The 25,368-nt window shown below is 43.7% G+C and overlaps 1 long non-coding RNA gene across 1 annotated transcript; it reads left to right on the top strand.

The window, feature by feature from the left end:
* Positions 1–1,608: 1,608 nt before the first annotated feature.
* LOC130540768 (uncharacterized) lies at positions 1,609–24,699 on the top strand. Its single transcript, XR_008954763.2, has 5 exons — positions 1,609–1,721; positions 14,377–14,743; positions 18,846–19,116; positions 22,269–22,375; positions 23,869–24,699. It is a non-coding gene; the product is annotated as an uncharacterized LOC130540768 (long non-coding RNA).
* The last annotated feature ends 669 nt before the right edge of the window (positions 24,700–25,368 follow it).

Raw genomic sequence — 25,368 nt, 5'->3', positions numbered from 1 at the left:
AAGAAACATTTGCCAACTATTGTCTCTAAGAAGTCTCAACTATGAGATTTCACCTATATAATAAGAACCTTGGTCTCCACAACCTCTTATCTTAACCCGGAAACTCCTTTCTATTGATTTCAGGTCTTTAGATAATAACTTAACTCTTTCAACCAACTGCCAGTCAGAAAATCTTTGAATCCACCTATGACCTGTAAACTCTCCCCACCAAGTTGTCCTGCCTTTCCAGACCAAACCAATGCATACCACACATGTATCGATTAATGTCTTATGTCTCCCTAAAAGGTATAACACCAAGCTGAGGGAAGAGAGAGACCCTCTCATATTGTTTTATATTGTTTTATACTCGTACCTGTTTTAAGAAAAAACAACAAGGAAGTAAAACCAAAGGCAGGCAGCCCGGTGCCAGGCCTGAAACCAGGCCTAGGCCTGCCTGGCCTAAACCCACTAGTTAAAAATCAACTCATAACTTAGAATCCGATGTTATTCACAGATTCCAGACATTGTATAGAAGAACATTGTGAAACTCCCTGCCCTGTTCTGTTTCTCTCTGACCACCAGTGCATGCAGCCCCTGTCACGTACAGCCTGCTTGCTCAAATCAATCATGACCCTTTCATGTGAAATCTTTAGTGTTGTGAGCCCTTAAAAGGGACAGAAATTGTGCATTCGGGGAGCTCGGATTTTAAGGCAATAGCTTGCTGATGCTCCCAGCTGAATAAAGCCCTTCCTTCTACAACTCGCTGTCTGAGAGGTTTTGTCCTGCTACAAAGCTATAGCCTGACCACGTTGGGCACATGTTTTCAAAACCTTTGAGACTGTGCCTCAGGCTATGGTTGCTCATTTTTTGGCTCAGAGTAAACCTCTTTAAATATTTTATGGAGTTTGGCCTTTTCATTGACACTCCCAAACAAAGTTTTCCAAGGGACTTTCCTTCGGGTGTGTCTTAGGCAGTTTGAGGGCCACCAGCCCTGAGGAGCTGCCCAAGGAGACATGGTGACCTCTCAGCCAGGTGGCCAGGACAAAGCCATCAGACTCACAGACATGTCACCTAAACAGGTGTGCACACACACTCATAGGTAAAGGCAAACATAGAAACAACATTTACCAACATGAGGCAACAGAGAGGCCAAAACAGGTGTCACGGGCCAGGCACTGAGGGGACATGACTCTCAGGCTGGAGGGAAAGGGCATTTGTCCCTAAGCAAAATTCAGCTGCCCAAAGCAACATCCCACTGAGGAATGAATGGTACTCTGAATTCCAGGGTCAAGTCAAGCTGCCACTAAAGTCTGATTTTGCTTCTTCTTTCTTTACTCATTCCTCAGCAGCCCCTCATCCCCCACAGACTAAGAATCACCACACACACTGGCCACCTCGCCAGCTGAGGGCAAGAGGTGAGACAGAGAACCTCTACAGTGGCAATATGGTTTGGCTGTGTCCCCACTGAAATCACATCTTGATTTGTAATCCCCATAATCCCCACGTGTCAAGGGAGGGCCCAGTGGGAGGTGATTGGATCATGGGGGCAGTTTTTCCCATGCTGTTCTCATGATAGTGAGTTCTCACGAGATCTGATGGTTTTACAAGGGGCTCTTCCCCTTTTGCTTCCTTCACACATGCTCACTCTCTCCTGCTGCCATGTGGGAAGGTCCAAGCTTGCTTACCCTTTGCCTTCTGCCATGATTGTAAGTTTCCTGAGGACTCCCTAGCCATGCAGAACTGTGAGTCAATTAAACCTCTTTCCTTTATAAATTACCCAGTCTTGAGTAGTATATTTATAGCAGTCTAAGAACAGACTAATACAAGTAGGGTGGGGTGTGGGCGTGTCTTAGCTCAGGCTGCCGTGATAAAAATACCATAGCCTGGGTGGGTTAAACAACAAACATTTCTTTCTCAGTTCTGGAGCTGGAAGTCCAAGATCAGGGTACCAGCATGGCCAGGTTCTTGGTGAGGGCATTCTTTCTGCCTTCTTGTGTCTTCACCTGGCAGAGAGAGGAAGCAAGCTCTCTCCTGTCTCTTCTTATAAGGGGACAAATCCCATCATTAGCTCTCCACCCTCAAGAACTAATTAACTCCTGGGTTTCAATATATAAATTTGCAGGGCGGGGATTGGGACACAAACACGGAGTTCATAACAGGACACTCTCCAGATTTGGACCCAGAACACTGCAGGAAGCAGAAACCAACTGCAGAGAAATAATATGCACCATCCCTAGTCTAAAGTATAACTTACCCACAATGGTCACCCCAGGAAGATTAAATGATATGCTAGTGGGAAAAAGTGCAGAAAAAAATATCTGCACAGGGTTGACAAGAATGGCATGCTGGGTTCCAGACAGAAGTATAGTTATAATTAATCATTAATCAGGCCGCACTTTGGCCCAATTCCTTTTTGCTAAAAGTCACTAGATCCTTACTATTTGCATCCCCATTGTTCATAGAGATAGGATTTCTGATGTTAGGTCAAAAGACTGTTTAAAAATTGATTTGCATCCACATTGTTACTATAAATAGGATCCCTGACATTAGAATCATTAGACTTTTATTTAAGGATTGCTTAAGATGTTTTTCAGCCCCTAAATTCCAGCAACCAGTTTGAAAGCCCCCACAGAGAAACAGGATGAGCATGAGAGCACAACTGCTTTCATCTCCCTGTCCTGTGACTACACCCTGCACTCTTCAACCAATCAACACTCTCCACCCTTTGACCCCCTCCAAAACCCTTAAAAACTCTAACCCCAAATTCCTCAGGGACATACTTTTTTTTGTTTTGTTTTGAGATGGAGTCTCCCACTGTCGCCAGGCTGGAGTGCAGTGGTGCAATCTCGGCTCACTGCAACCTCCGACTCCTTGGTTCAAGCAATTCTCCTGCCTCAGCCTCCTGAGTAGCTGAGATTACCGGCATGCACCACCATGCCTAGCTAATTTTTGTATTTTTAGTAGGTGGGGTTTCACCATGTTGGCCAGGATGGTCTCGATCTCCTGACCTCATGATCTGCCCACCTAGGCCTCCCAAAGTGCTGGGATTACAGGTGTGAGCCACTGCACCTGGCCAGGAGATGAATTTGAGTTTCCCTCCCATCTCCTCTTTCGGTGACCCTATGATTAAACCTCTTTCTCAGCTGCAACCCAGTGTCTCAGTGTAATGACTTGCTGTGTGCATCGGTCAATGAGCCTATTAAAGTTAAATGACTACAAAGCTCATTGGGGAAGTGCCCCTCCATACTTACCCATCTGCCCACTGGAGCTGACAAGAATAGAGGCTTGGGTGCCAGCAGACCAGATGGGGTGAAGTGGGGGTTATGCAGAGAGAACTGGAAAGGAGGGGCCTTTCCAAATAGAGGGATGGAAGGAAAGCATCACAAGTGGCCTAGTGACACAAAGAAGCCAGGCTGCCTGGCTGGGTGTGTTCTACAGAAGGTGGCTGGTGTCACAGAAGAGGCACCAGCAAAAAGTCAGATTCTATGCCCCTGCCTCTCCTGACTGACACTACCCCTCAGCAAGTAAGAGAGGCTAAGGGACAGACTGGGGAGATGTGGCTTGGGCCTGATGATGGGCACTTCAAATGTCGGAGTGGGTAGTTCAGACCTGATCCTGCCAGGGGCATCCTCTCTCTTGTGTCTAAGCAATGTAACCACCCAATGGGCTCATCTTGCCCATTGCCCAGATACAGCTGATTTATCAAGACAGGGGAATTGCAATAGAGAAAGAGGAGTTAGCTAAATGGAAGACCAGAGTTTTATTACTACTCAAACCAGCCTCCCTGAAAATCCAGAGGCTACAGTTTTTTAACAATAGTTTGGTGGGCAGGGGGCTAGGGAAGGGGTGCTGCTGATTTGTTGGGGATGCAATCATAGGGTCATAGAAAATAGTCCTCATGCGCTGAGTCAGCGTCTGGGTAAGGGACATGGGTCCAGGTGGAGTCATCTGGTTGTCAGAAATGAAAATCTGAAAAGACATCTCGAAATGCCAATTTTAGGTTCTACAATAGTGATGTTACTTACAGGAGTAATGGAGGAAATTACAAATCTTGTAACTTCCAGAACAATGACTGGTAATCATTTAACTATGCCTGCATCTTAGCAGAATTCAAGCCCCTCTAATAATCCTAACCTTCCTAACCTTGTGACCTTTCATTAGTTTTACAAAAGTAGTTTAGTTTTGGGAAGGCCTATTATAATCCTTGCCTTAAGGTTAAACCAGAAACTAAATTTATCCAAAAGTTAGCTTGGCCCATGCTCCAGAATGACCAAGGTTAATTTGAAGGTTAAAGGCAAGATGGAATTGGTTAGAGAAGGTCTCTTTGACTGTCATAATTTTCTCACTGCTATAATTTTTGCAAAGGTGGTTTCAGCAATCTGGGGTAATTTTTATAACAGATATCCTGTTCTTTTTCTTAATTTTATTTTATTTTATTTTATTTTTGAGATGGAGTTTTGCTCTTGTTGCCTAGGCTGGAGTGCAATGGCATGATCTCAGTTCACTGCAACCTCCACCTCCCGGGTTCAAGCAATTCTCCTGCCTCAGCCTCCCGTGTAGCTGGGATTACAGGCATCCACCACTGCGCCAGGCTAATTTTTTGTATTTTTAATAGAGACAGGATCTCACCATGTTGGCCAGGCTAGTCTTGAACTCCTGACCTCAGGAGATCCACCTGCCTTGGCCTCCCAAAGTGCTGGGATTACAGGTGTAATCCCACCACACCCAGCCTTTTTTCTCTTTTTTTTTTAAGAAAAAGTCTTGTTCTGTCACTCAGGGCAAGTGAGTGTCACAATTATGGCTCACTGCAGTCTCAGCCTTCCGGGCTCAAGCAATCCTCCCACCTTAGCCTCCCACGTAGCTGGGACTACAGGCACATACCACCATGCCTGGCTAATTTTTCACTTTTTAGTTTTTTAGGGATGGGGGGGTCTCACTATGTTGTCCAGGCTGGTCTTGAACGTTTGGACTCAAGAGATCCTCCCACGTCAGCCTCTCAAAGTGCTGGGATTACTGGTGTGAGCCACTGTGCCTGGCCTCAGATTAGCCTGTTCTTAAGCGTTTCTAAAATGTTCATCCTGCCTAGCCTGCTTCCAGGACTTCTGGGTATCTCTGCTTCTTCCATCCTTTATGTTAGTGCTCAAAATACCTACCAATTTTCACTTCCTAGTTGGTTTCCTGTGATTGTTTCTAAACCTTGTGGCCAAGTTGTTAGCACCTCATTTCATCTAAAAAGTCAAAACATGCTTACCTTCCTCACCCCAAATATGCTAATCTCTGATGGTACAAATGATCTCCTGTGATTAGACCTTCCTGTCGTGTCTCCCCTGCAGCTAATCAGGAAAGCATCCACCTTTGACAATCACTCATCCTGGCAGCTCTGTTTCCTCTTTATCATTCATTCCCTGTTGCTTCCCTGAGCATAGCATCAGCTCCTGTTAGACCAGATAACCTGGAGCCCATCAGCAGGCTCCAACACAGACCGCTGTAGACAGAGGCTGGACGTTAGCCCAACTCCGAGGAGGGGCCACAGCCTTTCTGTGGGTGTAAGCACTTGGCAGGAAAACTTGGTTGTGGCAGCAGTCAAGACGGGAGCCTCCAGAAGTGAACACTGAAGCCTTCCGTTGTTGCTGCTGTGCTCCCCTTCACGCCCCCAGATGACTATGTTAATTTTCAAAAGTAAAATAAGGGGTTTCCTCCAAAAGTTTAACCCAAAATTTAAGTATCATCTTTAATTCATAAAAGCGCTACTTAGTAACGAAAGAGTAGGTACAGTGTGATTGTTCTATCACTAGATTCAGAACTCATGGGATTCCCTAACCCATATAACCAAAGGATTTGAGAACTGCTGGTCTTCCTGCATGTTCCATGGTTGAAATAAAGGGATTTTTGGTTTTTTTAATTTAAGAAAGTGAGGCAAGTGGTGACAGAGATGGAAATAAAAAGGTGAAAGCTGAAAGGCAATAGTTACAAACATCAAAAAAAAAAAAAAGAGAGAGAAAATAGACAAACCTCAGTCATTAAGGAAAAGTGTACCTTGTATGTGTAACTGATAAATTCACTTTTGGTAGAGAAAGAGTACGTGTTCTTTTTCGATGTGTGAGGTAGTTCAAGGTTGTGTAGCAGTATTTCCTGAGATGAGGGATAAACAGATGAAACAAACATTTCAGTAAGGTATGAAAATTAGGACATTTGAATCCCTGTATAGAGTTGCCAGGTGAAACACAGGACACCCAGTCATATTTCAATTTCAGATAAATAATTAATAATTTTTAAATCCAAGTATGTTCCAAGTCTTATATATTAAAGATTATTCATTATTTATATGAAATTCAAATTTAACTCAGCATCTTATATTTTTATTTGCTAAGTCTGATAACCCTAATAATGCAGAAAAAAAGATGGAAAACAATAACTCTCATGGAGTTTGGCATGAGAATGGCATTTAGAACACAAGAGAAAGGTCAGTGAGAGGTCATCCAACAAACACCACAAAGGGTTTTTTATAGAGGATGTTGAAAAAAACATGCGGTAAAGAGCCAGCTTCTTGGCTCTATAAAAGGCTGGCTTTGTTTCTTAGCAGGATAGAGGCTGCCCTCGCTAACCCCAATTTACAGCCAGATTGGAAAACTCTCTCAGAGTAGAACTGGTCTCCATGAGAACATGCTGGCTGCCAAATACCCAGAGACTTTTTCAAGTGCCAGGTGTGCAGAGCCCAGAGAAAGTGCTCAATGGAAAATGGCAGGTTGAGTGAGAGGCAGTGGAGGAATTCTCTAAATTTTAGCATCTAAAGAATGAGCAACTATTTCATAAAATGAATTAGCAATCCAAAGTGTTCCTATCTGGACTCATTGGCCATGTTCAATTTTTAAGTATAAAAATGAACAGATTGGCCAGGCGCAGTGGCTCACGCCTCTAATCCCAGCACTTTGGGAGGCCAACGTGGGTGGGTCACTTGAGGCTAGGAGTTTGAGAAAAGCCTAGCCATGATGGTGAAATTCTGTCTGTACTCAAAATTACAAAAATTAGCTGGACATGGTGGCACAGACCTATAATCCCAGCTACTTGGAAGGCTAAGGCATGAGAATTGCTGGAACCCGGGAGATGGAGGTTGCAGTGAGCCAAGATCGCATCACTGCACTCCAGCCTGAATGATGGAGCGAGACTTGGTCTCAAAAAAAAAAAAAAAAAAAAAAAAAAACAATTATCCTGTGTGGTGGCAAGCGCCTATAGTCCCAACTTCTCAGGAAGCTGAGTTGGGAGAGTTGCTTGTGCCAAGGAGGTAGAGGCTGCAGTGAACCAAGACTGTACCACTGCACTCCAGCCTGGGCAACAGAGCAAGACCCTATATCTGGAAAAAGAAGAAAAGGAACAGATCTTCAGCCAAAGTCACTCAGTTATGTAACAGCAGCACTAGGAACAAGAAGCTCCCAGGCAAGAAACCATCATGTTGGGCCATCTACCTTAGGACATTTTTCCATTCAAGAACTTGCCTTCCCAACTGATAGCCAAGACTTTCATCTTTATAGTACAGAATGAAACCACACTTTTCCAGAGGCATAATTCTTTATGCATTGAGTAATAAAACAATTTACACAGTCCCTGTTTTCTCAGTTCTTTGGTCCAGCTCAGCTGGTTTGCTTTGGAAAACCCTCACACTGCAGAATCCTTCCAACTACCCTCCTATTTATTTGCAGATTTATGATTATCCAAATGAACTTAGTCCCTATCAATTTAGATATGCTTTAGGTAGAACTTTTTCATCCCTTGTCCTGTTAGGTTGATGGAAAAGTAATTGCAGTTTTTTTTCCATTAAAAGTAATGGCAAGAACCGCAATTACTTTTGCACCAAAATACTTCTCACTTATCCTGTCCCCATTAAGTGATGGTACATAACCCATCATTTAAATCAAAGCTACACATTTAGTTGGGAGTTGTATACTTTGGAGGTTAGGATAAAGTTTAATTTCTGTTTATTTTATTATGCATCTGTGTCTTTGATAAAATTTGGAAAGATTCCCAAAGACCTGTGGGCACTTGGCATGTTTTTAAAGCTACGAGAATCAACAAATGAATCTGGATCTTGAGCACAGTCTCTCCTATGAAAGGGAAAAAAAATCCATGAACTCAGGTTGGGCTTCCTGTTTTCCCCTGGATGCCTAGCACACCAAGGTCGTCACTGAACTCGGGTCTACTGACCTTTAAGCACCAGGCAGCACCTTCGAAATGCTATCTGAAGGTATGCCATTGTGATATTGTAAAATGTATGTTTGGTCTTCCTACCCATTTCCTGAAATACAACTCCAAAAATTCTTGGAATCTTCAGTGATATGTGTCCTTCTGTGTGCCACCCACCTGACTGGTGGCCAGCAGCCCCTAGATAGCTTCAGTATGGGGGCTGGTCACCAGAAAGATCAAGGCAGGACTAGAAGATGGGGACTTTCAGCCCCAAACCCTACCTCCAGGGAGGGGAGAGGGGCCAAAGTTTAAGTTGATCACCAATAGCCAGTGGTTTTATCAATCATGCCCACATGATAAAGCCTCTATAAAAACTCAAAAGGACAGTGTTATGAGAGCTTCCAGATAGCTAAACTCATGGAGGTTCCTGAAGGCTCCTGGGAGGTCATGGAAGCTTCACGCTCTTCCCCCATATCTTGCCCTATGCGTCTCTTCATCTGTATCCTTTGTAATGTCCTTTATCATAAACCAGTAATTGTATTTCTCTGAACTGCTCTAGCAAACTGATTGAAGCGAAGGAAAGGCTTGTGAGAACCCCAATTTGTAGCCAGTAGGTCAGAAACACTGGCAAAATAACCTGGAGCTTGCAATTGGCATCAGAAGTTAGAGGTGGGGGCAATCTTGGGGACTGAGCCCTCAGCCTGTGGGATCTGACATTATCTCCAGGTAGACAGGTTGGAATCAAACTGGGCCAGAGGATACCCAGCTGGTGTCCCCTCCAGAACTTATTGATTGCTTGCTTGCTGGTGGGGAAACATCCCACACATGTGGTCACAGGTGTCTCCTGTGCTAATTGTTCAGGTATGAGAGCAGAGGACAAACAGTTTGAGTTTTTCCACACTTGGTCATCAATCCATGACAAATTCCCTGATCACAATCACAATTCCCTCACCCTCATGGATGCCTGTTGCTGGAGCTCCAGAAGAAGCTATCAGGTTTTAGAACCCAACCTGTTGTTCTTTAGACGTGTGGAGAGAAGAAGTGCCTGCTTTGATCTGAAGAAATAGGATAGCAATTTCTGAGTACCTGCCCTATACCAGATATTGAGCTAGACAGCTGGGAAGTATAGAGATGGAATTGACTCTCTCTCTTCAAAGGGCCTTGAGACATGTAGTTAAAGAATTATAACACAAGGCAAAACACAAGACATGCCCTTAAAAAGTACAGAATGTTGGCTAGGTGAGGTGGCTCTCAGCTGTAATCCCAGCACTTTGGGAGGCTAAGGTGAGTGGATCGCTTGAGGTCGGGAGTTCAAGTCGAGCCTAGCCAACATGGTGAAACCCCATCTCTACTAAAAATACAAAAAATCAGCCGAGGTGGTGGCATGAGCCTGTAATGCAAGTTACTTGGGAGTCTGAGGCAGGAGAATCACTTGAATCCAGGAGACAGAGGTTGCAATGAGCTGAGATCATGCCACTGCACTCCAGCCTGGGCAACAGAGGGAGACTCGGTTTCAAAAAAAAAAAAAAAGGTACAGAATGTTAGAGGAGTGAAGAGAAAGCAGTAATCAGGAAATAGTATTATAGCTTTAAAAAGATTCCCATTTTTACAAAGGTGAAAGTCAAGGCAAGTCAGATATGGTGCAAAGGGGGAAGCAGGTTCTATCAACGGGCAGTGGTCAGGTGGTGTAGGACCTGAAATATCCTGGTCTGACTTTCAAGGTGCTCCTCAGCAGACAGTGAATCATCTTAGTGTGTCCCTCTCACTCAGGCCCTATGGTATAACTATCTTCGTCCACCCTGGGCACTTTGTCCAGCCACCCACCAGACAGGAAACCTCTTGACCTGTCTGTATGAACAGACAGCTGCTGTAAACTGGCATTCAGCTTTTGCTAGACAGCTCCTGGAGGCCAAAGTCATCTTCCAGACCTAGAGAAGGATGAGTTATTTTCCAGGAGGACTACTCTTTAAAAAGCATGACACAGGCATATCACAGCCATGCCCTCTACGTGCCCCTGAAGGAAAGCTGTTAAAGACCAGAGCAAGAGTGGAGAGATAAGAAAAGCTACCTGAACATAAATGACCTCTTGCACACTGTTCTGTGGCCAGAGCATGGCCCCAGGGGAGCTGTGTTCCTCCTCCAGTGAATTAGACCAGCTGTCCACAAACTGAAGGATGTCACCCCTTAGATGGGATGTGTGTTCCACATCTTCAACTTCTGCATGTCCTCCTTAAAACTGATTGTCAGGGAAATTCCTGGAGTAGCTCAGTGGGCTGCTCCCTTGCCTCTTGTACCTTTCACAATCTCCCTTCTCTCTGTTTACAAGAGAAGACATACACCTTTTACCATCCTGAAACTTATAATACACCATCCTGGTAATCCCAGCACTTTGGGAGGCCGAGGCGGGAAGATCACCTGAGGTCGGGAGTTCGAGACCAGCCTGACCAACATGGAGAAACCCAGTCTCTACTAAAAACACAAAATTAGCCAGGCATGGTGGCACATGCCCGTAATCCCAGCTACTCAGGAGGCTGAGGCAGGAGAATCACTTGAACCTGGGAGGCGGAGGTTGCGGTGAGCCAACATCATGTCATTGCACTCCAGCCTGGGCAACAAAAGCGAAACTCCATCTCAAAAAAAAAAAAAGAACTTGCACCAAACAATGGGACAATAAGAAAATTTAGAGCTAAGACAGGAGAGTCCCATGAAAGTAAAACTCCTTTTGCTTTCTCAGAAGGCACCCCTAAAGGAGCAATGCCTGGGTCACCTGCGCCAGCTCTATCTAGTCACCTGCCTCAGTGTTAGAAGTCAGCAGCGCAACGATGTCCTCCAAAGCACAGTTCTGTTGAATTTAAGTCAGTGAATGATATGGTTTGGCTGTGTCTCCACCCAAATCTCATCTTGAATTGTAGCTTCCATAATTCCCACGTGTTGTGGGAAGGTGCCAGTGGGAGATCCTTGAGTCATGGGGGAGGTTTCCCACATATTGTTCTCATGGTAATGAATAAGTCTTTTCAAACAACTTTTCAACAATGTTGAACAGAATAAGTCTTTTCAACAATGAATTTCAAAGTCTTTTCATCAAACAACATTTGATGCTTTTATAGGGGTTTCCCCTTTCGCTTGGCTCTCTTTCTCTCTTGCCTGCTGCCATGTAAGACGTCCCATTGCTCTTCCTTCATCTTCCACCATGATTATGAGGCCTCTCCAGCCACATGGAACTGTGAGTCCATTAAACCTCCTTTTTTTTTTAAGAATTACCCAGTCTCGGATAAGTCTTTATCAGCAGCGTGATTAATACAGTCGAGTAAACTATTTTTCTGTCAGAAAGCAATTCAAAGTTAGCTGATTGGTCTGACAATGAGGGCTGGCTTTGCCCACCAGGTGATACAGATGGTGTTTTTCATAAACTAAACTGGATATGCTCAATCTGCAACTATTTAAAGCTCAGAAAATGTGTGGGAAAGAACATCTTTTGCAACTATTAAGGTGATAAGGCAAATTTAGATGTCAACTTAAAAACACGCAAGGAGGCACATGATTATTCACAATTATTTTAGGGGGGTATGTGAGAAAACTCTGGAAGACCATTGAATCTTCCAGTTCTCTTCAAATTAACCAGTGTTGGGAAGTTCGTTTAACCACCTAGAGTTGCGATCCTAGTTTTGCTCTGCAGAGGGCAGCATTGCTAAAATATTATTTGACTGTAAAGAAAGGATTTTTTTTTTTTTTTTTTTTAAACAAGCTCTTTCTAGGCTAACTTACCTCTCCTGTCTTGTGGCATTTTTTTTTTTAATTCTTAATTTTTAATTTTTGTGGGCACATAGTAGGTCTATATATTTGTGGGATACATGAGATATTTGGGTACAGGCATGCAATGCATAATAATCACATCATGGAAAGTAGGGTATCCATCCCCTCAAGCATTTATCCTTTGTGTTACAAACCATCCAACTATACTCTTTTAGTTATTTTTAAATGTACAATTGAATTATTATTGACTATAGTCACCCTGTTGTGCTATCAAATACTAGGTCTAAGCTTCAGCATTTATGGCCTCGAGGAGAGAGTTGCTATTTGACCAGAACAGAAATACAAAAGGCCTCTGTGTCAGGCACATTTTTCCAGGGCAGAAACAGCATTTTTTTTCCTTTACTAAACAATTATCTTTCTTTCTGGAGTCTAACACAGTGCCCAGCACCAACAAGCGAGTGCCCAAAAAGTATATGATGGATGAAAAGTAGTGCAGTCTCCAACTCCAGGGAAGCTTTGGGTTAAACATGCAAGACATGGCTCACCAGCATTCCTGAAACTCTAAAACCTGCCTTGATCAGATTGCTCCAAGTTCAAATAGTCCTTAGAAAGAGCAGCCACCACCTGAAAGGACTTTGGCACTGGCTGACACAAAATGGCCTGACTCCAGCTACACCTGGTTACGGTGCTCTTTGGCCCCCCAGAAATCTTCTGATGCCATTTCACTAAGAAAGTCACATGATTTTCTTATAGTTAGTAAATTCTTTCCAGGCCTTAAATAAATGGCCAAAATTTTACACTTAAAGCGCAGGTTAAGTACGGAGACAAATTACCCATACTTCCCGGTGAATTCAGCTGTAACAGGAATTGAAACTTTCTCTCAAAAATAAGAAAGGGAAGGGAGATCAGGTTGAAAGAAAAAGCATGAAGTAATGAATTTTGACTCTGAGGCTCTCAATTCCTCTTTTCCAACTTCGTGTCTCCTCCCTGTGGTGTTCAGCTCCTACCCCCAGCTAAGTGTCTGCATGTTATTTCTGGCTGCAGAAATTGTCTTCAGGCAAGTTTTAACTTGTGGGTGTTAACTGCTTCCACCAGGGTATTTGAGTATTTGTTTAATTTGAACTAAAATAAAGGGTTATGCTTCCTGTAAAGGGATCCTAGCATCAGGAACAAGTGTGCCAGGCAGCATTTTCAGAGAACAGGCTCTCTGGCTGCTGCTAAGCCTGGAGACAGGCAGGGGAGGAATACAGTGGCTTCCCCCAGTATCCTCCCATGGAGCTGCAAAGGTCCCACCGCTAATAAGATAGGATGGGACTGAGTCAAGGTCTGTTGAACTAGAAACCTGTGTTCTTAACCTATTGACTGCTATTCTCACTCTCTGGACTGGCCCAGACTGGCCCTGGACAGGCTCAAGACACGCTTGTTGAGTTAAAAACAAACAAACAAAAAAACACAAAATCTCATTGAGAAAGAAAAGAAACTTTATCCGAAGAATGTGAGCCATTTTAAATTATCAGGCCCAAAGAGGCATTGAAATGTGACAGCAATTATGTCTCACTCCCCGCCTTGAGCTAAGTAATCACCTCTTGAAGCCACTTGCTATGTGGGCTCAAGACTGACTGACACCAAGTGGCCATACATTAACCTAACAATGCCATATGCTAGATACCATAGCTCTTACCCTATAGCTCAACAAGGTATAGCCAATCACGAATCAATATTACTTCTTTAAGCCAGTGAGAATTCCTGCCAAACAACTTTGTATCAGCCTATTCCTTGTTCCCTTTTGCCTTTAGAAACCTGCTTGTGGTTGGGTGTCAGGGCTCATGCCTGTAATTCCAGTATTTTGAGAGGCTGAGGCAAGAGGATCACTTGAGCCCGAAAGTTCAAGACCAGCCTGGGCAATATAGGGAGACCTTGTCTCTATGAAAAATTTAAAAATTAGCCAGGCATGGTGGCATGTACCTGTAATCCCAGCTACTTGGGAGGCTGAGACGGGAGGGTTGCTCGAGGCCAGCAGGCCAAGGCTGCAGTGAGCCATGATTGTGCCACTGCACTCCAGCCTGGGTGATGGCGTGAGACCCTGTCTCAAAAAACAAACCAAAAAAAAAAAAAAAAGACCCTGCCTGTGCAAATACATAAGGGAGCACTTCCCAAGACAACTTGGAAGTGTTTCCCGGGCCGCTGTCCTCACTGTGACTCAAGTTAACTCCTTAAAATTGTATTTTGTGCCTCAGCTTCTTCCTTTAGGTTAATTCCCATGAAGAGCTTTGAAAGAAATAAAAGGATATTACATCCTCTTGGATCACTCTTGTAAGTAAAAATCACTAGTAAATACAATATTCATGGTCATAGCTAATATACTATTTCTGTTTGTGTCTCAGAAGGAGGAAGGGAAGGGAGAAGGAAAGGTAAGAGGAGAGGATGTGATATCTTTGACCTGTGTCCACCTCTCTTTCCCAATAGGCAAATGGAGAACCTGCTCTCTGGGAGAAAAGTCAAATCGGTCCCACGGCTCTCTTCTCCCACTAAGAACAACTGGTTCCTTCCTTCAGAAGAAGATGTGTTATTCCCACCAGTAGTGGTGAGCGCCTGGATTCCAAAAGGGTTAAGAATTCGGAAATGTGACCTGCCTCATTCTGAAGAACGTGGCCCAGCATGTGTATGAAGCAATTAATTGCTCCACAAACCCTGAGAATTTGATCACTGGCCAGAGTAATGCTGAGGAGCCATCCTGTCTTCTGCTCGAGTGTCTTCACTCTGGGGATTCTGGCAGGCTGGTTTCCTGGCCAGATGCTTCTCATTCACACCTGTGGGCCTCAGGAAACCAAAGGTCACTCTGTTGGCATGGCCTTGATTTCCTTTCCACCAATGCCCATGAGATGTGGAAATTGAGCGAACATCCACACCAGAACCATACACTCAAACAAGCAGGTTGGGGCAGGGAAACTCCATCACATCATGGTGAGGCAGAGATGCTGCAGCCACCCAGATCATTGTGTAGTAGAGGTGGCACCATTTTACTATGTCTCCTCCCTGCATTCAGTGAAGTTTGTGAAGGGAGGGGTCAGTGCAGCAAGGAGCTCGCTCTGCCCCAGAGGAGAGAGTGGAATGTTCGAGAACACATGAAGGCAGTTACTCTGCCTACCTTTTAAAACTCTTTCCTCCTGGGGAACTGGTTTATTCTGTACTCCTAAACAGACTATATCCCCGTATTCACTCCTTCTGTAAATATTTGAGAAAAACCTACTATATGCCAAGCACTTTTCTAGGCAAAGGAAATGCAATAGCCCTTTCTTCCCATAGCTTCCAGCCTGGTGGGGAATAAAGGAATTAAATAAGCAATTACAATAAAGCGTGCTCAGTGTCATAACAGGAGGGGTACAAGTGTCACAGATCAGGTGCACCTAACGTTATTCAGGCTGTTTCTGCCAGCTGTGGGATTTGATTTCATCCTACTTGTAAGCTAATTAGTTAGCCTGTTACTGTATCATGGATGTTGTCAGACGACATGAGACTCCTGGGTCAGAGACAAGGGGCCTTACTATTTACAGTCACCAAGCAGCATAAGCATTATGTTTGAGCTGTTTTCCTTGCTTCCAAGTCCCAGAGGGCAACATGGGGCTCAGATAAATGCTGCCATGCAACAGGTTGTATTACAGGAGAAGAACCTAGGCTTGGGGAATCCACCTCTTTCGCAGCTGGTGGTAAGGAAACCTGCTCTTTGTTGGGGGGAGATATTATCTCGTCCCTCAAGGTTATTCACAGCAAATAACTTGAGAAAGGGCTCAAGTGAAAACAGTCAAGCCCTTGCATTCTTGGAAAAACCAGCAAGAACATTCTGAGCTCGAGTACAAGGATGCTCAGAGCCTCTTATAATAGTTCTCCAGAAATTCAAATTCTGAATCCCCCTTCAAGCTCCACAGCTCTCTCTTTTGTCCAGAATCCTTTTTCCCTTTACCTTCCATTTTGATATTTAATCATGTGCTGCTTTTTGTTGTCATCTTTTGTAGTCCCACAATGTCATCCACAAATATTGGCTCCAAAACAACTTCTGAAGGAATAAAAGAAAGCCCTTCTGTAGCTACCTGTAGGTGACATGTGGACAGAGAAGAGGCAGGAACTCTTCATTTGTGATACTCACTCTGAAATTACCTTGGGTAAAGGGCTTAATTTCTTCCTTGTTAAATTCCTGGCCTGTAAATTGAAGATAATGATATTTGCCTACCTTGCCTTTGGAATTAATTAGTGGTTGTGTTGTATTTTGAGTCTACAGATGAAAGCCTTTTTGTAAGTACAGGGCACCATCATCATCATTATTATCACCATCATCATCATCTTCATCATCATTGCTATCATTGCCTTGGGTTCTGAAGATAAAAGTGATGGAATTCCCACACAAAGCTTCCAAGAAACTTGACCTTTCTAACCCTTTCAACCTCCTCCTCTATGCTTTTTGAAGGACTAACTCACTTTCCCCTTTTTTGAGACCTCACTGTCAGGAACTGAGAGCCAGCCATAATTTCTGAGAGACCTATGTTTTGTACACTCTAACTTGACTGTGCATTTCTTTTGGCAATCAAGCCTAGACCTTTCAACCATACTTCAAATCCAGAATATAAAAGAGCTGTATTAGAAGCAGAGGTAAGGAGACGCTTTTAAGAAAACTTTCCAAAAAAAATCTCGACCTGGCATGGTGGCTCACGCCTGTAATCCCAGTACTTTGGGAGGCCAAGGCAGGTGGGTCACAAGGTCAGGAGATTGAGATCATCCTGGCTAACATGGTGAAACCCCATCTCTACTAAAAATACAAAAAATTAGCCAGGCATGGTGGCACGTGCCTGTAGTCCCAGCTACTCAGGAGGCTGAGGCAGGAGAATAGCTTGAACCCAGGAGATGGAGGTTGCAGTGAGCCAAGATCACCCCACTGCACTCCAGCCTGGGTGACAGAGCAAGACTCCACCTCAAAAAAAAAAAAAAAAAAAGAAACTGCTTCCTTGTTTGAGGATTAAATGACTTATTTGTGGAGTGCAGTGGCACAATCTCAGCTCACTGCAACCTCCGTCAGCACAGTGAGCAATAGGAGTAGTCCCAGCAATAGCTTAACTCTACCTGGAAGAGGCTACAACACACATATACACATCCCACTAAACCCAAACTAAATGAGTCTCCCACGCAACTCCCTAGAAATGCATGGACACATGATGCCACTGACAAATGAGGAAGAATGATGGGGGGAATCAGAAATGGGTGGAAAAGAACAGGGTCTTAATTGACGGTTGTTCAAATATTTCTTACAGATTTTACAGAAATCATACGACCATAAGGTCTATCAAGCTTTTGCTTTTTTCATTCATAAACTGCTAGAGACACCTTGCTTTTGTAGTACTGCTTCAGACTTGCCTATAAACTCAGAGATAGATGTTGTGGCATGTGATTTCATCAATATAGGAAAGAAAAATACATATGGTATATTAAAGTTATCTATGCTGCACTTTCCAGTATATTCCTGACAGGAAAGAACTTGTATTTTGACTAGTCTTCTTTGACAACTGAATTTTCTACTTACTGACAATTGCAAGAATGCTCCATAGACTATCTTCCAGCTTCAAACATTTCAAACCTTGTTTATCCTCCACTCTCCTTATACTTAAGGTCATGTCATGACATGGCCTCTGTCTCCTTCACCTTCCTGTCACAGCTCCCACTGAGTCAACACAGTGAGCAATAGGAGTATTCCCAGCAACAGCTTAACTCTACCTGGAAGAGGCTACAACACACATATACACATCCCACTAAACCCAAACTAAATGAATCTCCCGCGCAACTCCCTAGAAATGCACGGACACACAATGCCACTGACAAATGAGGAAGAATGATGGGGGGACATCAGAAATGGGTGGAAGAGAACAGGGTCTTAACTGATGGTTGTTCAAATATTTCTTACAAATTTTACAGAAATCATACAACCATAAGAACCTAGTTCTAGGGCCTTAGAAGGGCTGGCGCAAGTGAGGGCCCTGCCATGTAAGTTTCACTTCCTCTAGTTGGTACTCAGGCAGGAAACAGGCAAATGTGCCAGTCCCTCCACGATGATGGGAACCATTGTACACCTCTGCCCTGAGGATCCCAGGAGCTTGAGGACAGTGAAGGGACAGGGCTGGCATCTGGCTCCCCAAAGCTGACCTTAGCTATGTGACTTGAGCAGGGTGAGTTGGGGGCAAGGAAAGAACATTCATATCAGTATCACCCTGGGAGTGCTTTCCCTGCCTGCTGGCAAAGGATGTAGTGTGAGTGTGTATGTGTGTGTGATGGGAGAGGGCAAGAAAGAAAGGAAAAGCCATCTAACTTTTCTGATCCTCAAAAGCTACTAGTAGTCACCAAAGGTCTCTTCTGACATTGAATCTTAGTTTCCCATCACCAAGGTAATCAACTTATTTATGTATGACCATTTTTTCTAAACACAGCCATTTCTCCTTTATGTGCATGCATGTATGCATTCTGTGAATTGTAACCACAACAGACTACCACAAACAGCACTTTGGATCTGCCTCTCCCATCATCAGTTGTATGTTCAAAAGAAATAAAAGTTAATATTACTGGTAGACCAAGTAAAATATAAATCAACTGGTGGATCAGTTTAAGGCAGAAAGGTAACATAACATATCCCATAGCCAAACAGAAATTATTCTTGAAAATCCCGTTTGCTTCGGGCTCTTGGAGGAAGAAACATTTTTAGAGGCCTACTTTGTGCCATTCATATTGTCTCCTTTAATCCTCACAATACTCCTGGGAGGAAGTATTTTTATTCATATTTTGCAGATGATGACACAAGACCATAGTGGAAAAGAATAGCAGGAAGTGTTGGGCCTGAACGAGACGACACAGATAACAAGGGTCGTGTAACCCTCAAGCTTGTTTTTTCGCTACTCTAGATTGACAACTGAAAACCCCATAGCCTCAAGTTCCCCTGATGGCCGGAGTCCTCCTCACCTAAGTGCTCAGCAGGCAGAACTGTCACACTGCGCACCTGGGACCTGACTGGAAGCAAAGAGAAGCTATTCTTCAGAACCCAGCAAAACACCTTCCTTGGACTTTACAGGCACCTCAGTGTTTGCTGACTGAGCCAGGCAACTGATCAACATATTTCATTATTTTCCTGAAGAATTACCACTACCCTTTGAGGTGAACCCCTAAGCTGGGATGGTTAGTAGAAAACTTATTTTAGAAGTACCTTAAAGCTCCATTTTGCAAACTCTACATTAAGGAGCATGGAAGGTCAATTGTGCCAAGTATGGGGTGCACTAAATCTCAGAATTCATCCCTATATAATTCATCCATATAACCAAAAACCACTTGTGCCCTAAAAGCTACTGAAATATGTGTATATAATATAATACACACACACTTTTTTTTTTTTTTGGACCCAGGGTCTCATTCTATCACCCAGGCTGGAGTGAAGTGCCACAATCACAGCTCACTGCAGCCTTGACCTCCCAGGCTCAAGTGATCTTCCCACCTCAGCCTCCTGAGTGGCTGAGACTACAGGCACATGCCACCATGCCTGGCAAATTTTTGTATTCTTTGTGTAGAGACAGGGCTCTGCCATGTTGCCCAGCCTAGCCTCCAATTCCTGGGCTCAAGCAATCCTCCTGCCTCGGCCCCCTGAAGTGCTGGGAGTACAGGAAAAAAATATTAAAAAAAAACAAAAACAAAAAAGAAATATAGGCCAGACATGGTGGCTGATGCCTGTAATCCCAGCACTTTGGGAGGCCAAGGTGGGCAGATCATCTGAGGTCAGGAGTTCAAGACCAGCCTGGCCAACATGGTGAAACCCTGTCTCTACTAAAAATACAAAAATTAGCTGTGTGTGGTGGCGGGCACCTGTAATCCCAGCTACTTGGGAGGCTGAAGCAGAGAGAATTGCTTGAACCCAGGAGGCAGACATTGCAGTGAGCCGAGATCACACCACTGTACTCCCAGCCTGGGTGACAGAGCAAGACTCTGTCTCACAAAAAAAAAAAAAAAAAGAGAGAGAGAGAAGTATAAAAAAGAAAAAGAAAAAAAAACCTCCTCTAAATTCTGTCATCCAGAGACAAATACTGTTAACATTTCGATGAATATCCTTCTGGATATTTCTCTACGCATCTACATTATTATCTATCTAAAAAAGTACGAATGAATGTTCCATTTTCTCCAACATCTTTGGAGTCCTTTAAAATGTTCAAAAGGCCTATTGAGCATTTTCCATATTGACCTAATGAAATAATGAAAAAGAGTATTTGTCTACTTATTTATCCATCTACATATTATTCCCTATAAAAACTGCTGTTGGATTTAAAAGAATAGTGCCACAGATGATTTTTTTTTTTAAAAGTTCTCATTTTTTAGCCATTTTAAATAAATACAAGCAACGTTTTCACTCTGTACTCCTAGAAACCAGTCAGCCAAACATTGGCTTCCTCTCTGAGTTCACATATCTGAGAGGAGAGTTGATACTTCTTGCCTGCATGCCTGGGAGTTGTTTCAGAATGAAACCAGAACATTCCTAGTCTGCAGGCAGCTGCGGTAGCCACAGACAACTGGAAATTATTCAGTTTCAGTGAAATAGGTTAGAGACTCTCCCAGCACCCCACACATAAACAGAGGGGCGCATGGATTCTTTTAAAATGAAGACTCAGGGGTCCATGACCGCAGTTACAGAGTAGCAACCCTCCTGGGGCTGTTTGCTGTCTGTGGAGTGGGCGGTGTGGGGCCTCAGGAGAGGAAGGGGCCTGGGGTACTAGCCTTTTGATTCTGCCAAAACTTTAGAGACATTTCTCGAAGAACAAGCACACTATCTGTTTCTGTCTCTCTCAAAAATAAAAAATAAAATAAAAGAATTACATAAAACACATGGCAGGAAATGAAGGCTGTTGGGTTTTCTCCCACAATCTCGTGTAGATATTTTAGGCTCTGTGGCAGACAGAATGTCCTCCACCTGTCTGTGCTATTCACCATGCCCGACCCATGCCTTCAAGCTTCAAGCTTCGGATAACTTTTCTTTTCTTTTTTTTTTTTTTTTTTTCTGAATTATGGTCTCACTCTGTCACTCAGCCTGGAGTGCAGTAGCACAATCATAGCTCACTGCAGCCTCCATCTCCCCAGGCTCAGATGATCCTCCTGCCTCAGCCTCTAGAGTAGGTGGGATTATAGGCATGCACCCGCATGCCTAGCTAATTTTTTAAATTTTTAATAGAGATGAGGTATCCCTATGTTGCCCAGGCTGGTCTTGTACTTCTGAGCTCAAGCGATCCTGCTGCCTTGGCCTCCCAAAGCGCTGGAATTACATGTGAGTGTTTTTAATGACTTTTTAAATGACAAAAATAATCATCACTTATGAGTGACATCTTTCTCTTGGGCAGCACAAAGAGTTATATCCTTCTGGTTAGCCCTGACCTTTCCCTAAATTTCATTCCACACAGGACTGTCGCATGGCCGTCGGTGCCTGTGTCTCCCTGTCTCCAAGCATCCTCTCTCCCTCCCAGTGCCCCGTCATCTTCATCCCACTAGAAGCCCAAGCCTCTTCTAGTGACCCTACATTCTCAGAGCCCCGAAGCAGAGAACAGAAGCTGCTTCTACAGCCGCTCCAGACCCAGAGGCCAGACCTCACTTGTGAGCTGTTTACAAACACAGGGTCCTAGAGCCCATCTCAGACAGACCTGCTAAATTGGAACCTGCATTCTGATGAGACTTTAAGTATGTGAAGCACTGGTCTATATCATTCTCCTGGGGCATAGTTTGAGCTTTGTCTCCTCAAACTTGCATGTGACCTGGGACAGGTCAGAACACATCTCTCGGGCCTCATTTTCTCATTTGTGGGGAGGAGGAAGTAAAGCCACTCCAGGGGACAGTGTGATAAACAGAGCAGGCTGTGGAGTCTGGCCGCCTGTTGCACCACTAGGTCAAGTGATCCAAACTCTCTATGCCTCATTCTACTCATCTGCAAGATACCAACAGTAAGTACCCAACTGTTAGGGCTGTCACATGAAGGTGGAGTGAGAACATCTGTATTCATTTCCAATGGCTGCTGTAAAAAAAATTACCATAAATGTAGTAGCTAAAAACAACACAAATTTTTTAATCTTCCAGTTCTGGAGGTCAGAAGTCTGAACTGGGTTTTGCTGGGCTAAGATCAAGGTATCAGCAGGGCCAGGAGGGTCTAGGGGAGAATCTATTTCCTTGCTTTTCTAGCTCCTGGAGGCTGCCTGCATTGCTTTGGCCTGTGGCCCTCTTCCATCTCAAAAACTGCAGTGACCAGTCAAGTCCTCAAATCACATCACATCACATCACTCCAACATGTGCTCCTGTCCTTTCAGCTCCTTCTGTGACCCGCCTGCCTGCCACTGTTACCTGCAAGGATGCTGTGATGACATGGGGCCCACCTGGATAATCCAGGACACTCTTCCCACCTCACAGTCAGCTGGTTAGCAATCTTAGTTTCTCCATTGCCTCGTAACATAGAATATTTATAGACTACAGGGATTGGGGTATAGAGGTCTCTAGGGGGCCATTGTTCTACCCACCACACATAAAAGGACTGCTTCTGTGCCTGGCAAGTAGCACATGATAAATGTCAGCTGTTTTTCTTGTGTTCTGTGATTCTGAAGACAGCCTGCCCCACCACAGAGGAGCAGAGCACTGGACTAGCTTTGTTTTTGCAATGAAGCGACCAAGACATTGTCAGTAGAAGCTTTCTCTTGTTCTGTCTTGTCTTACGCTCTCTAACTTTGGCTGCTGTGGCTGGACACACACGAATGTGTCTCCCTCGGCCTCTGGCAAGCCAGTCATGGTGACCCACCCACCATTCCATGTCTGAAGATTGAGAAACCTTTATGTATTAACTATTCATGGTTGCTAAGTTATAGCCTCACTATGCAGTTATGGAATCCACTGCACCCATTTATCTGAATTCTTTCCTACAGACCACCCACTCTATTTTGTGCATTCATTCATGCGTACATGCACTCATTCACGCAGGAAATATTGAACACTTATCATGTCCTAGGCGCTGGAGTTAACATGGTTGAGTGGTACTATCTCTGTCTCTCAGTAGAGGCCTCACTCCCTGCAGAGATGTTTTGTGAGCTACCAATGGATCCGGAGGAAAGTTGAATGTCTCTGAGTCCCCCAGGCCTTGCTTCAACAGAGCAGCGTCAAATTTTTCTGTTTTACATATTGGGGTTCTTGTAAGATTTTGTTTGAAAACAGAGCCTTCTTTCTAGTGCCTGGCACATAGTAGGCACTGATAAATGCAAATGAGTGTCTGGAGACTGCTGGCTCAGGACATCAACTGCTGACACCCTGGGATCCTCATTTCAGGCTCCTTTGTCACTAAGCCTGGAAACTCCTTTCCCCCCAGGATCTCCCTATATGTGTGGCCTCCTCCTCCGACATTTATTGGCCTTCATTTCTGATTTATTTATTTATGTATTTATTGCTATTTCTGAGCCACATCTTTTGCCCTACTTCTGCTATTTCTGAAGCACATTTGGCCGTTCCTACCATCCTTCTCTCTCCTGTTAGCCAAATCCCATCTCATCATCATAATTGCATTCTACAAACTGCTGTGACGTCTCCTGACTTCCCCAACTTCAATATCTCCCTCCCCAACCCCAGCCCACCTTTACCGGGGAAGAGGAGTCATGCTACCTTCCCCATCTCAGCCCGCCCTCTCTTCTCTTATTACCACAGGGCAGTGCAAATATCTAAGACTCTCACACAGCTCTTTGTACCCTGAGGCATTTGAAATTACTTGAATTAAGCTGCCCCATTATTTACTTTCAACAGCTTCTAATAACACTTTATATTCATAGTTCTTTAGAGTTTGCAAAGCTCTTTGACATTATCACATTTAATTTGAGCCTCAAATGCCCTTATGAGGTAAGCAAGAACGTGACTTTTATTTTTGTTTTACAGGGAAGGAAACAGCCTCAAAGGGAACCAATGCTTTGCCCAAGGACACTTGGCACTAAAGCGGAAAAACTGGCCCCAAACCCAGATTTTCTCAAGTCCAGCACTTTCTGCACTGTGTGTTGGGCCTCAATTTCAAAGATGACAAAGCTTCAGGACCTGTTTCAGTTTTGTCTTACGAATGGATTTGGCAAAGGAAGAAGGCAGTACAGTTAATCCTGGCTGCAGCTGCTGGAAAATTTGCTACACCCTCCTCAGTGCTAGCTGTGTATTGAATTTGGAACCTCAAACAAAGTTTGATAGAAGGAAGACAAAAAAGCTTCCGTTTACATTCCATTTTGGTTCCCCATTTGACTTCAAAGAAAGGAAAGAGAAGGAGGAAATTCACATTTTTGTCATTGTTACAGTCACTTTAATTATGCAACGTTTTGTTATGAAACACAGTTTTCTTTTTATGAAATAGTGCAGCCCTTTGGAAGCAGTGAAAATGCTAAGTTCAGAAAAATTTTACATGGCACACCATTGATCTGCATGATGATAGAAGGATAATTAAGATGCTGTATCTTAATTATCTGGTAGCAGAAATATGAGTCTCCTAGTCTCAAGACTTCAAACAGTAAGCAGTGGACTGTACAAGATCACGAGGCAGTCATCCCCTCTCTGCTCTGTTCCCTCTCCTCTACAATCCTTGGAGAAAGCTGTATAGGTTGGGTTGTCCTCAAAACCTTAGACATATGTGAAATACACAGGATTTTGGAAAGTGGTGTTTTTGTTTGTTTGCTTTCTAAGGTACTGAAAGAAATAAGAGATTGTACCTTCTGAGTCAGGCAAAATGAATGGAAACTGTTGAAAGCTCCTTAGGAAAAGGGATCACGGTAAAAGCTAATCAGCCTTCACATCAGCTTTCCCTTACTGGGTCACTTTAGGAGCAAAATAAGAAATAAATGATTAAAACTTGAATATGAGTCAAGAACCACTCCTGACTAGGGATCACTGATTTGAGTTAAAGAATGTAGAACGCCTTTCCATTAAAGGAAAAACTCTGTGGTTTTGAATTGGGAACAGGGGATTCAGTAAGATTCAGTCACAATTTAAATAAATATGTATTCTAACTATCTCTACTAAAGGGGCCAAGAAGCAGTAATATCTCAGTAGCAATGGACACATCTGATACCCAGATTTTGGTTTCTAAATATCATTTCACTGGGCATCTTGGAGAAACTGAATATGTTCAGGGCTAGGAGAGAGAAAGTACAAGGTAAACCTGTTCTGTACCAGAAAGTAGAAAAACATTCAAAGACCTATAGGTTTACGTAAAAAAAAGACATAAGATCTTGCAGGCCCAAACAGGGATAAGTGGCTCCCTGAGGAAGGAATCTAATGGACAGAAACAACTCTACCCACCAGTCATGTGGTTAATGTTATGTAAATGATGCTTTTGAAGCCACTTAAACCATATAAAGTTTTCTTTTCTTTTTTTTTTTTTTAAGAGTTTCGCTCTTGTTG

The sequence above is a fragment of the Pan paniscus genome, chromosome 14 (assembly GCF_029289425.2).
Source record: "Pan paniscus chromosome 14, NHGRI_mPanPan1-v2.0_pri, whole genome shotgun sequence".
In the NCBI taxonomy this organism is placed as follows: Eukaryota; Metazoa; Chordata; class Mammalia; order Primates; family Hominidae; genus Pan; species Pan paniscus.
This window is presented reverse-complemented; position numbering and strand designations above follow the sequence as displayed.